This window comes from Rattus norvegicus, chromosome 6 (assembly GCF_036323735.1).
Source record: "Rattus norvegicus strain BN/NHsdMcwi chromosome 6, GRCr8, whole genome shotgun sequence".
Lineage (NCBI taxonomy): Eukaryota > Metazoa > Chordata > Mammalia > Rodentia > Muridae > Rattus > Rattus norvegicus.
Window position 1 is genome coordinate 82,791,513 of NC_086024.1, and position 13,596 is coordinate 82,805,108.

At 42.8% G+C, this 13,596-nt stretch overlaps 1 pseudogene; it reads left to right on the forward strand.

Annotated features, from left to right (window-relative positions):
- Positions 1-11,940: 11,940 nt before the first annotated feature.
- LOC103695309 (glyceraldehyde-3-phosphate dehydrogenase pseudogene) lies at positions 11,941-12,996 on the forward strand (annotated as a pseudogene).
- Positions 12,997-13,596: the final 600 nt, after the last annotated feature.

Sequence of the window (13,596 nt, forward strand, 5' to 3'; positions counted from 1 at the left end):
CTGCGTAGTCCAGGCTGGGCTTGGATTTATGGCAGTCTCCTGCCTTGTTCACAAATGCCTGCATTAGAGTTGTGTGTAACCTTATCCAAGCCCTTCCCTTAGTTCTACCTCTTGATCTTTGGGCTTCTACCTTTGTCGTTATACACCATAATTTCTGCGAAAAAAATCTTTTAAAGTTAGTTTTATAAGATTCTCTCACCCTTTATCTCTGATGGCTCTCTACATCCGGTCAAACTCATTGTTTGCCATTCTTCCCATGAGATATGTTTCTGGCTTTGTCTGCTTTCTGCAGGAATCCTCTCAAGCTGTCTGTGTAAGGATTGCCCCTCTCCGTGCTTTCTCTCAGTAATTTCTTTCATCCACAGACCTCCAACTCCTCCATGATATATATTTGGAATTGAGCTCATCTCTGTATTGCAATCTCATTTTCTCTATTGCAGTTTCTCTTTTTATCACCTAAATACTGCCAGGCTCTTAAAAAAAAGAAACCCAGGAAAATGTATACTTTAAGCATTGTAATGTTGTTTGCTTTGAAGATCTGAACCTGAGGAAATGGCAACTCAGTGTAATGTCAAGACATTTAGAGTTTATGTAATTTTAGTTTTGTTGTGAGGACAATATATTCCCTGAATCACATCCAGAAGGTTATCTGTGAAAGCCTTGCTTTGGGTAGCAGTTCCTCTTCCCTGGCTCTGGCTGGCACTTTGTTCCAGCCACTGATACTTCTCATCTGGATCACTATGGAACGTCCCAGGGAATCCCCACCCAGCTTCTTCCCATGCCTGCCACCATACAGCAAGAAAAGGATGTCAAAGCACAATTATATCTTCTTGTTTCCTGCTTAAAAGAGTGGCTCCTTTTCTCATTCAGAGTAAAACAAAAAGTTCTAGTAGAGCTTTGTGAGATCTACTCACTCTTTGTTACCTGATAGGTATAAAGTCCTCTTTTTTTTTTTTTAATTAACTTGAGTATTTCTTTTTTTTTTTTTGTATTTTTTTTTTATTAACTTGAGTATTTCTTATATACATTTCGAGTGTTATTCCCTTTCCCGGTTTCCGGGCAAACATTCCCCTCCCCCCTCCCCTTCCTTATGGGTGTTCCCCTCCCAACCCTCCCCCCATTGCCGCCCTCCCCCCATAGACTAGTTCACTGGGGGTTCAGTCTTAGCAGGACCCAGGACTTCCCCTTCCACTGGTGCTCTTACTAGGATATTCATTGCTACCTATGGGGTCAGAGTCCAGGGTCAGTCCATGTATAGTCTTTAGGTAGTGGCTCAGTCCCTGGAAGCTCTGGTTGCTTGGCATTGTTGTACTTTTGGGGTCTCGAGCCCCTTCAAGCTCTTCCAGTTCTTTCTCTGATTCCTTCAATAGGGGACCTATTCTCAGTTCAGTGGTTTGCTGCTGGCATTCGCCTCTATATTTGCTGTATTCTGGCTGTGTCTCTCAGGAGCGATCTACATCCGGCTCCTGTCGGTCTGCACTTCTTTGCTTCATCCATCTTGTCTAATTGGGTGGCTGTATATGTATGGGCCACCTGTGGGGCAGGCTCTGAATGGGTGTTCCTTCAGTCTCTGTTTTAATCTTTGCCTCTCCCTTCCCTGCCAAGGGTATTCTTTTTCCTCATTTAAAGAAGGAGTGAAGCATTCACATTTTGATCATCCGTCTTGAGTTTCATTTGTTCTAGGGATCTAGGGTAATTCAAGCATTTGGGCTAATAGCCACTTATCAATGAGTGCATACCATGTATGTCTTTCTGTGATTGGGTTAGCTCACTCAGGATGATATTTTCCAGTTCCAACCATTTGCCTACGAATTTCATAAACTCGTTGTTTTTGATAGCTGAGTAATATTCCATTGTGTAGATGTACCACATTTTCTGTATCCATTCCTCTGTTGAAGGGCATCTGGGTTCTTTCCATTTTCTGGCTATTATAAATAAGGCTGCGATGAACATAGTGGAGCACGTGTCTCTTTTATATGTTGAGGCATCTTTTGGGTATATGCCCAAGAGAGGTATAGCTGGATCCTCAGGCAGTTCAATGTCCAATTTTCTGAGGAACCTCCAGACTGATTTCCAGAATGGTTTTACCAGTCTGCAATCCCACCAACAATGGAGGAGTGTTCCTCTTTCTCCACATCCTCGCCAGCATCTGCTGTCACCTGAGTTTTTGATCTTAGCCAATCGCACTGGTGTGAGGTGAAATCTCAGGGTTGTTTTGATTTGCATTTCCCTTATGACTAAAGATGTTGAACATTTCTTTAGGTGTTTCTCAGCCATTCGGCATTCCTCAGCTGTGAATTCTTTGTTTAGCTCTGAACCCCATTTTTTAATAGGGTTATTTGTTTCCCTGCGGTCTAACTTCTTGAGTTCTTTGTATATTTTGGATATAAGGCCTCTATCTGTTGTAGGATTGGTAAAGATCTTTTCCCAATCTGTTGGTTGCCGTTTTGTCCTAACCACAGTGTCCTTTGCCTTACAGAAGCTTTGCAGTTTTATGAGATCCCATTTGTCGATTCTTGATCTTAGAGCATAAGGCATTGGTGTTTTGTTCAGGAAATTTTTTCCAGTGCCCATGTGTTCCAGATGCTTCCCTAGTTTTTCTTCTATTAGTTTGAGTGTGTCTGGTTTGATGTGGAGGTCCTTGATCCACTTGGACTTAAGCTTTGTACAGGGTGATAAGCATGGATCGATCTGCATTCTTCTACATGTTGCCCTCCAGTTGAACCAGCACCATTTGCTGAAAATGCTATCTTTTTTCCATTGGATGGTTTTGGCTCCTTTGTCAAAAATCAAGTGACCATAGGTGTGTGGGTTCATTTCTGGGTCTTCAATTCTATTCCATTGGTCTATCTGTCTGTCTCTGTACCAATACCATGCAGTTTTTATCACTATTGCTCTGTAATACTGCTTGAGTTCAGGGATAGTGATTCCCCCTGAAGTCCTTTTATTGTTGAGGACAGCTTTAGCTATCCTGGGTTTTTTGTTATTCCAGATGAATTTGCAAATTGTTCTGTCTAACTCTTTGAAGAATTGGATTGGTATTTTGATGGGGATTGCATTGAATATGTAGATTGCTTTTGGTAAAATGGCCATTTTTACTATATTAATCCTGCCAATCCATGAGCATGGGAGATCTTTCCATCTTCTGAGGTCTTCTTCAATTTCTTTCCTCAGTGTCTTGAAGTTCTTATTGTACAGATCTTTTACTTGCTTGGTTAAAGTCACACCGAGGTACTTTATATTATTTGGGTCTATTATGAAGGGTGTGGTTTCCCTAATTTCTTTCTCGGCTTGTTTCTCTTTTGTATAGAGGAAGGCAACTGATTTATTTGAGTTAATTTTATACCCAGCCACTTTGCTGAAGTTGTTTATCAGCTTTAGTAGTTCTCTGGTGGAACTTTTGGGATCACTTAAATATACTATCATGTCATCTGCAAATAGTGATATTTTGACCTCTTCTTTTCCGATCTGTATCCCCTTGATCTCCTTTTGTTGTCTGATTGCTCTGGCTAGAACTTCAAGAACTATATTGAATAAGTAGGGAGAGAGTGGGCAGCCTTGTCTAGTCCCTGATTTTAGTGGGATTGCTTCAAGTTTCTCTCCATTTAGTTTAATGTTAGCAACTGGTTTGCTGTATATGGCTTTTACTATGTTTAGGTATGGGCCTTGAATTCCTATTCTTTCCAGGACTTTTATCATGAAGGGGTGTTGAATTTTGTCAAATGCTTTCTCAGCATCTAATGAAATGATCATGTGGTTCTGTTCTTTCAGTTTGTTTATATAATGGATCACGTTGATGGTTTTCCGTATATTAAACCATCCCTGCATGCCTGGGATGAAGCCTACTTGATCATGGTGGATGATTGTTTTGATGTGCTCTTGAATTCGGTTTGCCAGAATTTTATTGAGTATTTTTGCGTCGATATTCATAAGGGAAATTGGTCTGAAGTTCTCTTTCTTTGTTGTGTCTTTGTGTGGTTTAGGTATAAGAGTAATTGTGGCTTTGTAGAAGGAATTCGGTAGGGCTCCATCTGTTTCAATTTTGTGGAATAGTTTGGATAATATTGGTATGAGGTCTTCTATGAAGGTTTGATAGAATTCTGCACTAAACCCGTCTGGACCTGGGCTCTTTTTGGTTGGGAGACCTTTAATGACTGCTTCTATTTCCTTAGGAGTTATGGGGTTGTTTAACTGGTTTATCTGTTCCTGATTTAACTTCAATACCTGGTATCTGTCTAGGAAATTGTCCATTTCCTGAAGATTTTCAAATTTTGTTGAATATAGGTTTTTATAGTAAGATCTGATGATTTTTTGAATTTCCTCCGAATCTGTAGTTATGTCTCCCTTTTCATTTCTGATTTTGTTAATTTGGACACACTCTCTGTGTCCTCTCGTTAGTCTGGCTAAGGGTTTATCTATCTTGTTGATTTTCTCAAAGAACCAACTTTTGGTTCTGTTGATTCTTTCTATGGTCCTTTTTGTTTCTACTTGGTTGATTTCAGCTCTGAGTTTGATTATTTCCTGCCTTCTACTCCTCCTGGGTGTATTTGCTTCTTTTTGTTCTAGAGCTTTTAGGTGTGCTGTCAAGCTGCTGACATATGCTCTTTCCTGTTTCTTTCTGCAGGCACTCAGCGCTATGAGTTTTCCTCTTAGCACAGCTTTCATTGTGTCCCATAAGTTTGAGTATGTTGTATCTTCATTTTCATTAAATTCTAAAAAGTTTTTAATTTCTTTCTTTATTTCTTCCTTGACCCGGTTATCATTGAGTAGAGCATTGTTCAATTTCCACGTATATGTGGGCATTCTTCCCTTATTGTTATTGAAGACCAGTTTTAGGCCGTGGTGGTCCGATAGCCCGCATGGGATTATTTCTATCTTTCTGTACCTGTTGAGGCCCGTTTTTTTGACCAATTATATGGTCAATTTTGGAGAAAGTACCATGAGGAGCTGAGAAAAAGGTATATCCTTTTGCTTTAGGATAGAATGTTCTATAAATATCCGTTAAGTCCATTTGGCTCATGACTTCTCTTAGTCTGTCTACATCACTGTTTAATTTCTGTTTCCATGATCTGTCCATTGATGAGAGTGGGGTGTTGAAATCTCCCACTATTATTGTGTGAGGTGCAATGTGTGTTTTGAGCTTTAGTAAGGTTTCTTTTACGTATGTAGGTGCCCTTGTATTTGGGGCATAGATATTTAAGATTGAGAGTTCATCTTGGTTGATTTTTCCTTTGATGAATATGAAGTGTCCTTCCTTATCTTTTTTGATGACTTTTAGTTGGAAATTGATTTTATTTGATATTAGAATGGCTACTCCAGCTTGCTTCTTCTGACCATTTGCTTGGAAAGTTGTTTTCCAGCCTTTCACTCTGAGGTAGTGTCTGTCTTTCTCTCTGAGGTGTGTTTCCTGTAGGCAGCAGAATGCAGGGTCCTCGTTGCGTATCCAGTTTGTTAATCTATGTCTTTTTATTGGGGAGTTGAGGCCATTGATGTTGAGAGATATTAAGGAATAGTGATTATTGCTTCCCGTTATATTCATATTTGGATGTGAGGTTATGTTTGTGTGCTTTCATTCTCTTTGTTTTGTTGCCAAGACGATTAGTTTCTTGCTTCTTCTAGGGTATAGCTTGCCTCCTTATGTTGGGCTTTACCATTTATTATCCTTTGTAGTGCTGGATTTGTAGAAAGATATTGTGTAAATTTGGTTTTGTCATGGAATATCTTGGTTTCTCCATCAATGTTAATTGAGAGTTTTGCTGGATACAGTAACCTGGGCTGGCATTTGTGTTCTCTTAGGGTCTGTATGACATCAGTCCAGGATCTTCTGGCCTTCATAGTTTCTGGCGAGAAGACTGGTGTGATTCTGATAGGTCTCCCTTTATATGTTACTTGACCTATTTCCCTTACTGCTTTTAATATTCTTTCTTTATTTTGTGCGTTTGGTGTTTTGACAATTATGTGACGGGAGGTGTTTCTTTTCTGGTCCAATCTATTTGGAGTTCTGTAGGCTTCTTGTATGTCTATGGGTATCTCTTTTTTTAGGTTAGGGAAGTTTTCTTCTATGATTTTGTTGAAGATATTTACTGGTCCTTTGAGCTGGGAGTCTTCACTCTCTTCTATACCTATTATCCTTAGGTTTGATCTTCTCATTGAGTCCTGGATTTCCTGTATGTTTTGGACCAGTAGCTTCTTCCGCTTTACATTATCTTTGACAGTTGAGTCAATGATTTCTATGGAATCTTCTGCTCCTGAGATTCTCTCTTCCATCTCTTGTATTCTGTTGGTGAAGCTTGTATCTACAGCTCCTTGTCTCTTCTTTTGGTTTTCTATATCCAGGGTTGTTTCCATGTGTTGTTTCTTGATTGCTTCTATTTCCATTTTTAATTCCTTCAACTGTTTGATTGTGTTTTCCTGGAATTCATTCAGGGATTTTTGCGATTCCTCTCTGTAGGCTTTTACTTGTTTATTAATGTTTTCCTGTGCTTCCCTAAGTGTGTTCATGTCTTTCTTGAAGTCCTCCAGCATCATGATCAAATATGATTTTGAAACTAGATCTTGCTTTTGTGGTGTGTTTGGATATTCCATGTTTGTTTTGGTGGGAGAATTGGGCTCCGATGATGGCATGTAGTCTTGGTTTCTGTTGCTTGGGTTCCTGCGCTTGCCTCTCGCCATCAGATTATCTCTAGTGTTACTTTGTTCTGCTATTTCTGACAGTGGCTAGACTGTCCTATAAGCCTGTGTGTCAGGAGTGCTGTAGACCTGTTTTCCTCTCTTTCAGTCAGTTTTGGGGACAGAGTGTTCTGCTTTCGGGCGTGTAGTTTTTCCTCTCTACAGGTCTTCAGCTGTTCCTGTGGGCCTGTGTCTTGAGTTCACCAGGCAGCTTTCTTGCAGCAGAAAATTTGGTCTTACCTGTGGTCCCGAGGCTCAGGTTTGCTCGTGGGGTGCTGTCCAGGGGCTCTCTGCAGCGGCAGCAACCAGGAAGACCTGTGCTGCCCCTTCCGGGAGCTTCAGTGCACCAGGCTTCCAGATGGTCTTTGGCTTTTTCCTCTGGCGTCCGCGATGTGTGTGCAGGGAGCAGTCTCTTCTGGTTTCCCAGGCCTGTCTGCCTCTCTGAAGGTTTAGCTCTCCCTCCCACGGGATTTGGGTGCAGAGAACTGTTTATCCGGTCTGTTTCCTTCAGATTCCGGCGGTGTCTCTGGCAGGGGTCCTGCCGCTCCCCCACGGGAGCCCAGAGGCCTTATACAGTTTCCTCTTGGGCCAGGGATGTGGGCAGGGGTGAGCAGTGTTGGTGGTCTCTTCCGCTCTGCAGCCTCAGGAGTGCCCACCTGACCAGGCGGTTGGGTCTCTCTCTCACCGGGTCTGGGAGCAGAGAGCTGCTGCGGGCCGGGATCTGCGGGTGTGGGACTTCCGGTGACTTGAGTATTTCTTATATACATTTCGAGTATTATTCCCTTTCCCGGTTTCTGGGCAAACATCCCCCTCCCCCCTCCCCTTCTTTATGGGTGTTCCCCTCCCCATCCTCCCCCCCTTGCCGCCCTCCCCCAACAATCTAGTTCACTGGGGGTTCAGTCTTAGCAGGACCAAGGTCTTCCCCTTCCACTGGTGCTCTTACTAGGCTATTCATTGCTACCTATGAGGTCAGAGTCCAGGATCAGTCCATGTATAGTCTTTAGGTAGTGACTTAGTCCCTGGAAGCTCTGGTTGCTTGGCATTGTTGTACATATGGGGTCTCGAGCCCCTTCAAGCTCTTCCAGTTCTTTCTCTGATTCCTTCAACGGGGGTCCTATTCTCAATTCAGTGGTTTGCTGCTGGCATACGCCTCTGTGTTTGCTGTATTCTGGCTGTGTCTCTCGGGAGAGATCTACATCCGGCTCCTGTCGGCCTGCACTTCTTTGCTTCATCCATCTTGTCTAATTGGGTGGCTGTATATGTGTGGGCCACATGTGGGGCAGGCTCTGAATGGGTGTTCCTTCTGTGTCTGTTTTAATCTTTGCCTGTCTATTCCCTGCCAAGGGTATTCTTCTTCCCCTTTTAAAGAAAGAGTGAAGCATTCACATTTTGATCATCCGTCTTGAGTTTCATTTGTTCTAGGCATCTAGGGTAATTCAAGCATTTGGGCTAATAGCCACTTATCAATGAGTGCATACCATGTGTGTTTTTCTGTGATTGGGTTACCTCACTCAGGATGATATTTTCCAGTTCCAACCATTTGCCTACAAATTTCATAAAGTCATTGTTTTTGATAGCTGAGTAATATTCCATTGTGTAGATGTACCACATTTTCTGTATCCATTCCTCTGTTGAAGGGCATCTGGGTTCTTTCCAGTTTCTGGCTATTATAAATAAGGCTGCGATGAATATAGTGGAGCACGTGTCCTTTTTATATGTTGGGGCATCTTTTGGGTATATGCCCAAGAGAGGTATAGCTGGATCCTCAGGTAGTTCAATGTCCAATTTTCTGAGGAACCTCCAGACTGATTTCCAGAATGGTTGTACCAGTCTGCATTCCCACCAACAATGGAGGAGTGTTCCTCTTTCTCCGCATCCTCGCCAGCATCTGCTGTCACCTGAGTTTTTGATCTTAGCCATTCTCACTGGTGTGAGGTGAAATCTCAGGGTTGTTTTGATTTGCATTTCCCTTATGTAAAGTCCTCTTTCTTCACAGCACTTTACCATGCTGGCTGTCCTTTTCTTCCCAATTCCTCTGCTATTGTATTTTCTAGTTAAAATAGTTTTGTTTCAGATGTACCAGGACTGCTCAAGACTCAACTATTTCACAGACGTTTCTCCCTAGTTTCACCTATCAGGGATTTTCTGGGTCCAACTGATAGTCTTGATGTGAGCAAATGTGCCTGAATCTTTTCCAGGCACCTGTGAACCTCTTTTTAAAAATCCAGTTTTATCAAGACTCACTAAATCTGTAAGTTTAGTCAGTGCAGTTTCCCCTTTGTTTACCAAGGTTCGCTCTTAATGTTTGATCAGCTCATTGTGAGTCTTGAAAAGTCTCTCTCATGTTCCCTTCACTGTACCCTCTCCAATTTTTATGCTAAGGGAATGGTATTGCCATCGACAGAAGGAAATGTGTGAAAAGAGGAGGTTTGACTGTAGCCAATAATAAATTAGCATTAGAATTTATTAAGTTCAATGTGTTGAGGAATAAGTAGTTCTAGATATCCAGGATGGGTTGATCCTGTGTGTAGACCTTAGTAGAGATTTCAAAGCAATAAATGTGTGTGTGTGTGAGATTCATTAGCTTGTGTTTTAGAAGGTCAGTAAAGCTGTAGCCATGGGTGAAATCATCAGGAGGAGTGCTCAGAGCAAAAGGAGAATTATCCACCAAGATATTCTGAACAAAGCAGAGACCAGGATCACAAATCTAGGAACATGTGATTCTTTTCTTACCTTCTGGAATTAAAAATTTCACTAATTGCATAAGTTCTTGTGGAGTATAAGGTAAAAAAAAAAGAAAAGAAAGAAAAATATCTCAGCTAATGTAGGAGGAAACCTAGAAGAAACTTGTTAGGAAGTTAGGGAGAAATGGATGAAAAGTCTGGGTGTTCAGAGCTTCAGATGACACACAGAACATAAACAAATCACACAGTTTGTTGAACACCATGCAGAGTTACTAGAGTAGCTTCTCTTTGTGTTGGATCCTTGCATAGCTTAGGTCCCAGAACCCTGAACAGGGGCAACAGTGGAATCAAGAGATGACAGACATTAAAGAAACAACAGACCTAAATACACAGAACATCTAAGAATTCATGGTCTGCAATTTCTGATGGAGAAGCTGCAGCACCCTAGAAGCCCAGTGTGTTTATTATATACAGCTGAACAAGGAGGTGTGCTTTTTGGTGTGCAGCTGAATAAGTAGGCAGGTTTAGCTAATCTTACTAGTAACAGTCTCTATAAGGGAGTGGTCTTCAGGCTGTAAACATCCAGTCAAGAAAGCTACAGTGGATATTTTCTAAACACACTTTCAATACTTCCAAATGGACCAGAAGGAGGCTTTTGCCATCCCTCTGAGCTTCACCTGGGGAAGGCTTTGTCACTTTCATGGGGCTGAGGTTTTGGGGTCTTTAACATGGCTGTGCCCATGGCCAACAATACACTTCCCTCAGAGTCTCTGTTGCCTGCTACACTTTTGTCAATTGGTTTTGTCGGGATAATAAGAATAAACTTAAGATTTTATATGAAAACTTGATAGAAGGTATCTGTCTGCATCCATGATCAGGTACATTCCTCAAAAGCAAGTGATGGTTAACTGTCTATTTGGTTGTAAGAAGATGAAATATAAGCTTAAGAAGTGTGCCTGTTTCTCTATTTCTCCTCCTCCCATTTATCTCTGTTGGTTACTCTTGTGATCTGTATGTCATCCCTTCCTCTTGAGGATAAATGGACCTGTGGATAATGTGGGCAGTATTCTAATGCCAAGATTACTAATCAGTTGACTTAATTAAAAATAATTCTTTAAATTTTATAATCCAGTCTTTTCCCCCTCCCAGTCTACCCTCTGACTGTTCCACAGTGTTCCTCCCCACTGCCTCTCCAAAATGATGTCCCCACTCCCCTACTCCCTACCCTCACCCCACCAGACTTTCCCACTCCCTGGGGCCTCAAGTCTCTTGAGGATTAGGTGCAGCATCTTCTCTCATTGCGTCAAGACCCAGCAGTCCTCTGCTGTATATGTGTTGGGGGCCTCATGTCAGCTGGTATATGCTGCTTGGTTAGTAGCTCAGTGTCTGAGCAATCTCAGGGGTCAAGGTTACTTGAGACTGTTGGTCTTCCTATAAGGACACCCTTCTCCTCAGCTTCTTCCAGCTTTTCCCTAATTCTACTACAGGCATCACCAGCTTCTGCCTATTGGTTGGGTGTAAATATCTGACTCTACTGCTTGTTGGGCCTTTTGGAGGGCAGTCATGCTAGGTTCCTGTTTATAAGCACATCATAGTATCAGTAATAGTGTCAGGCTGAAAAAAATTCTTCACAATAAAAGAACTTCTGGGGGAATCACCATCCCTGACCTCAAACTCAACCACAGAGTAGTAGTGATAAAAACTGCATGGTACTGGAACATAGACAGACGGGTTGACAAATGGTATAGAATTGAAGACCCACACATGCACACTTGATCTTTGACAAAAAAGCCAAAATATACAATGGAAAAAAGAAAGCATCTTCAATAAATGGTGCTGGTCTAACTGGCAGTCAGTATGTAGAAAAATGAAAATAGATCTACATTTGTCACCTTGCACAAAGATCAAGTCCAAGTGGATCAAGGATCTCAACATAAAACCAGATACATTGAATCTAATAGAAGAGAAAGTGGGAAAGAGCTTTAGACACGGGGAAATTTCCTAAACAGAACTCCAATGTCTCAGGCTCTAAGATCAAGAATTGATAAATGGGACCTCATGAAGTTGGAAAGCTTCTGTGAGGCAAAGGGCATAATCAATAGGACAAATTGGCAACCTACAGATTGGGAAAAAAAATCTTCACTAACCCCACATCCGATAGAGGGCTAATATTCAAAATGTATAAATAACTCAAGAAGCTAGCCACCAAAAAACCAAACAAGCTGACTAAAAAATGGGGTATAGAACTAAACAGAGAATTTACAACAGAGGAATCTCAAATGGGTGAGAAGCTCTTAAAGAAATGTTAAAAATCCTTAGTGATCAGGGAAATGCAAATCAAAATGACCCTGAGACTCTACCATACACCAATCAGAATGACTAAGATAAAATGTTGGGGGAGGGCGGTAATGGGGGGAGGACGGGGAGGGGAACCCCCTTGTAGAAGGGGAGGGGGTAGGGGTTAGGGGGATGTTGGCCTGGAAACCGGGAAAGCTAATAACAATTGAAATGTAAATAAGAAATACCCAATTTAATAAAGATGGAGAAAAAAAAGGCACTCTGCTCCTCCCTGTTCCAGAGACAGCGGCATCTTCTCATGTGGTGCCAGCCTCGTCTCATAGACAAGATGGTGAAGGTCGGTGTGAACGAATTTGGCCGTATTGGGAGCCTGGTTACCAGGGCTGCCTTCTGCTCTGCGTCTGGCAAAATGGACATTGTTGCCATCAACGACCCCTTCATTGACCTCAACTACATGGTCTACATGTTCCAGTATGACTCTGCCCATGGCAAGTTCAACGGCACAGTCAAGGCTGAGAATGGGAAGCTTATCACCAACGGGAAGCCTATCACCATCTTCCAGGAGTGAGATCCCGCTAACATCAAATGGGGTGATGCTGGTGCTGAGTATGTCATGGAGTCTACTGGAGTCTTCACCACCATGGAGAAGGCTGGGGCTCACTTGAAGGGTGGGGCCAAAAGGGTCCTCATCTCCGCCTCTTCAGCAGATGCCCCCATGTTTGTGATGGGTGTGAACCACGAGAAATATGACAACTCCCTCAAGATTGTTAGCAATCCTTGTACCAAAACTTGTTAGCATCCTGTACCACCAACTGCTTAGCCACCCTGGCCAAGGTCATCCATGACAACTTTGGCATTGTGGAAGGGCTCATGACCACAGTCCATGCCATCACTGCCACTCAGAAGACTGTGTATGGCCCCTCTGGAAAGCTATGGCGTGATGGCCATGGGGCAGCCCAGAATATCATCCCTGCATTCACTGGGGCTGCCAAGGCAGTGGGCAAGGTCATCCCAGAGCTGAATGGGAAACTCATGGGCATGGCCTTCTGTGTTCCTACCTCCAGTGTATCCGTTGTGGATCTGACATGCCATCTGGAGAAACCTGCCAAGTATGATGACATCAAGAAGGTGGTCCGAGGGCCCACTAAAGGGCATCCTGGGCTACACTGAGGACCAGGTTGTCTCCTGAGACTTCAACAGCAACTCCCACTCTTCCACCTTTGATGCTGGGGCTGGAATTGCTCTCAATGACAACTTTGTAAAGTTCATTTCCTGGTATGACAATGAATATTGTTACAGCAACAGGGTGGTGGACCTCATGGCCTACATGGCCTCCAAGGAGTAAGAAACCCTGGACCACCCACCCCAGCCCAGCAAAGATACTGAGAGCAAGAGAGAGACCCTCAGTTGCTGAGGAGTCCCCATCCCAACTCAGCCCCCAACACTGAGCACCTCCCTCAGAATTCCATCCCAGACCCCATAATAACAGGAGGGGCCTAGGGAGCCCTCCGTTCTCTCTTGAATACCATCAATAAAGTTTGCTGCGCCCACAAAAAAAAAGATGGAGAAAAAAACTCAGATGACAACAGATGCTGGCAAGGATGTGGAGAAAGAGGAACACTCCTCCATTGTTGGTGGGATTGCAGACTGGTACAACTATTCTGGAAATCAGTCTGGAGGTTCCTCAGAAAACCGGCATCAGTTGACTCTTAACCAAAGATTGATATCTCAGATGCGCTTGCCTTTTGTAGATGAGCTTTTAAAAAGAGGGTCTGGCTGTGCTTTTCTGGAAAAGTTTTACTAGCTTTCAAGAATTGAGCAGCTATGACTTGAGGAGGGTCACATGACAAGGACCTATGGAGTGACTTCTGGAGAAGAGAGCAATCTGGGGCTGGCAGCAAGTGGGTGTCAGCTTTAGTCACAGAACTGCGTGGAAATGAGTTCT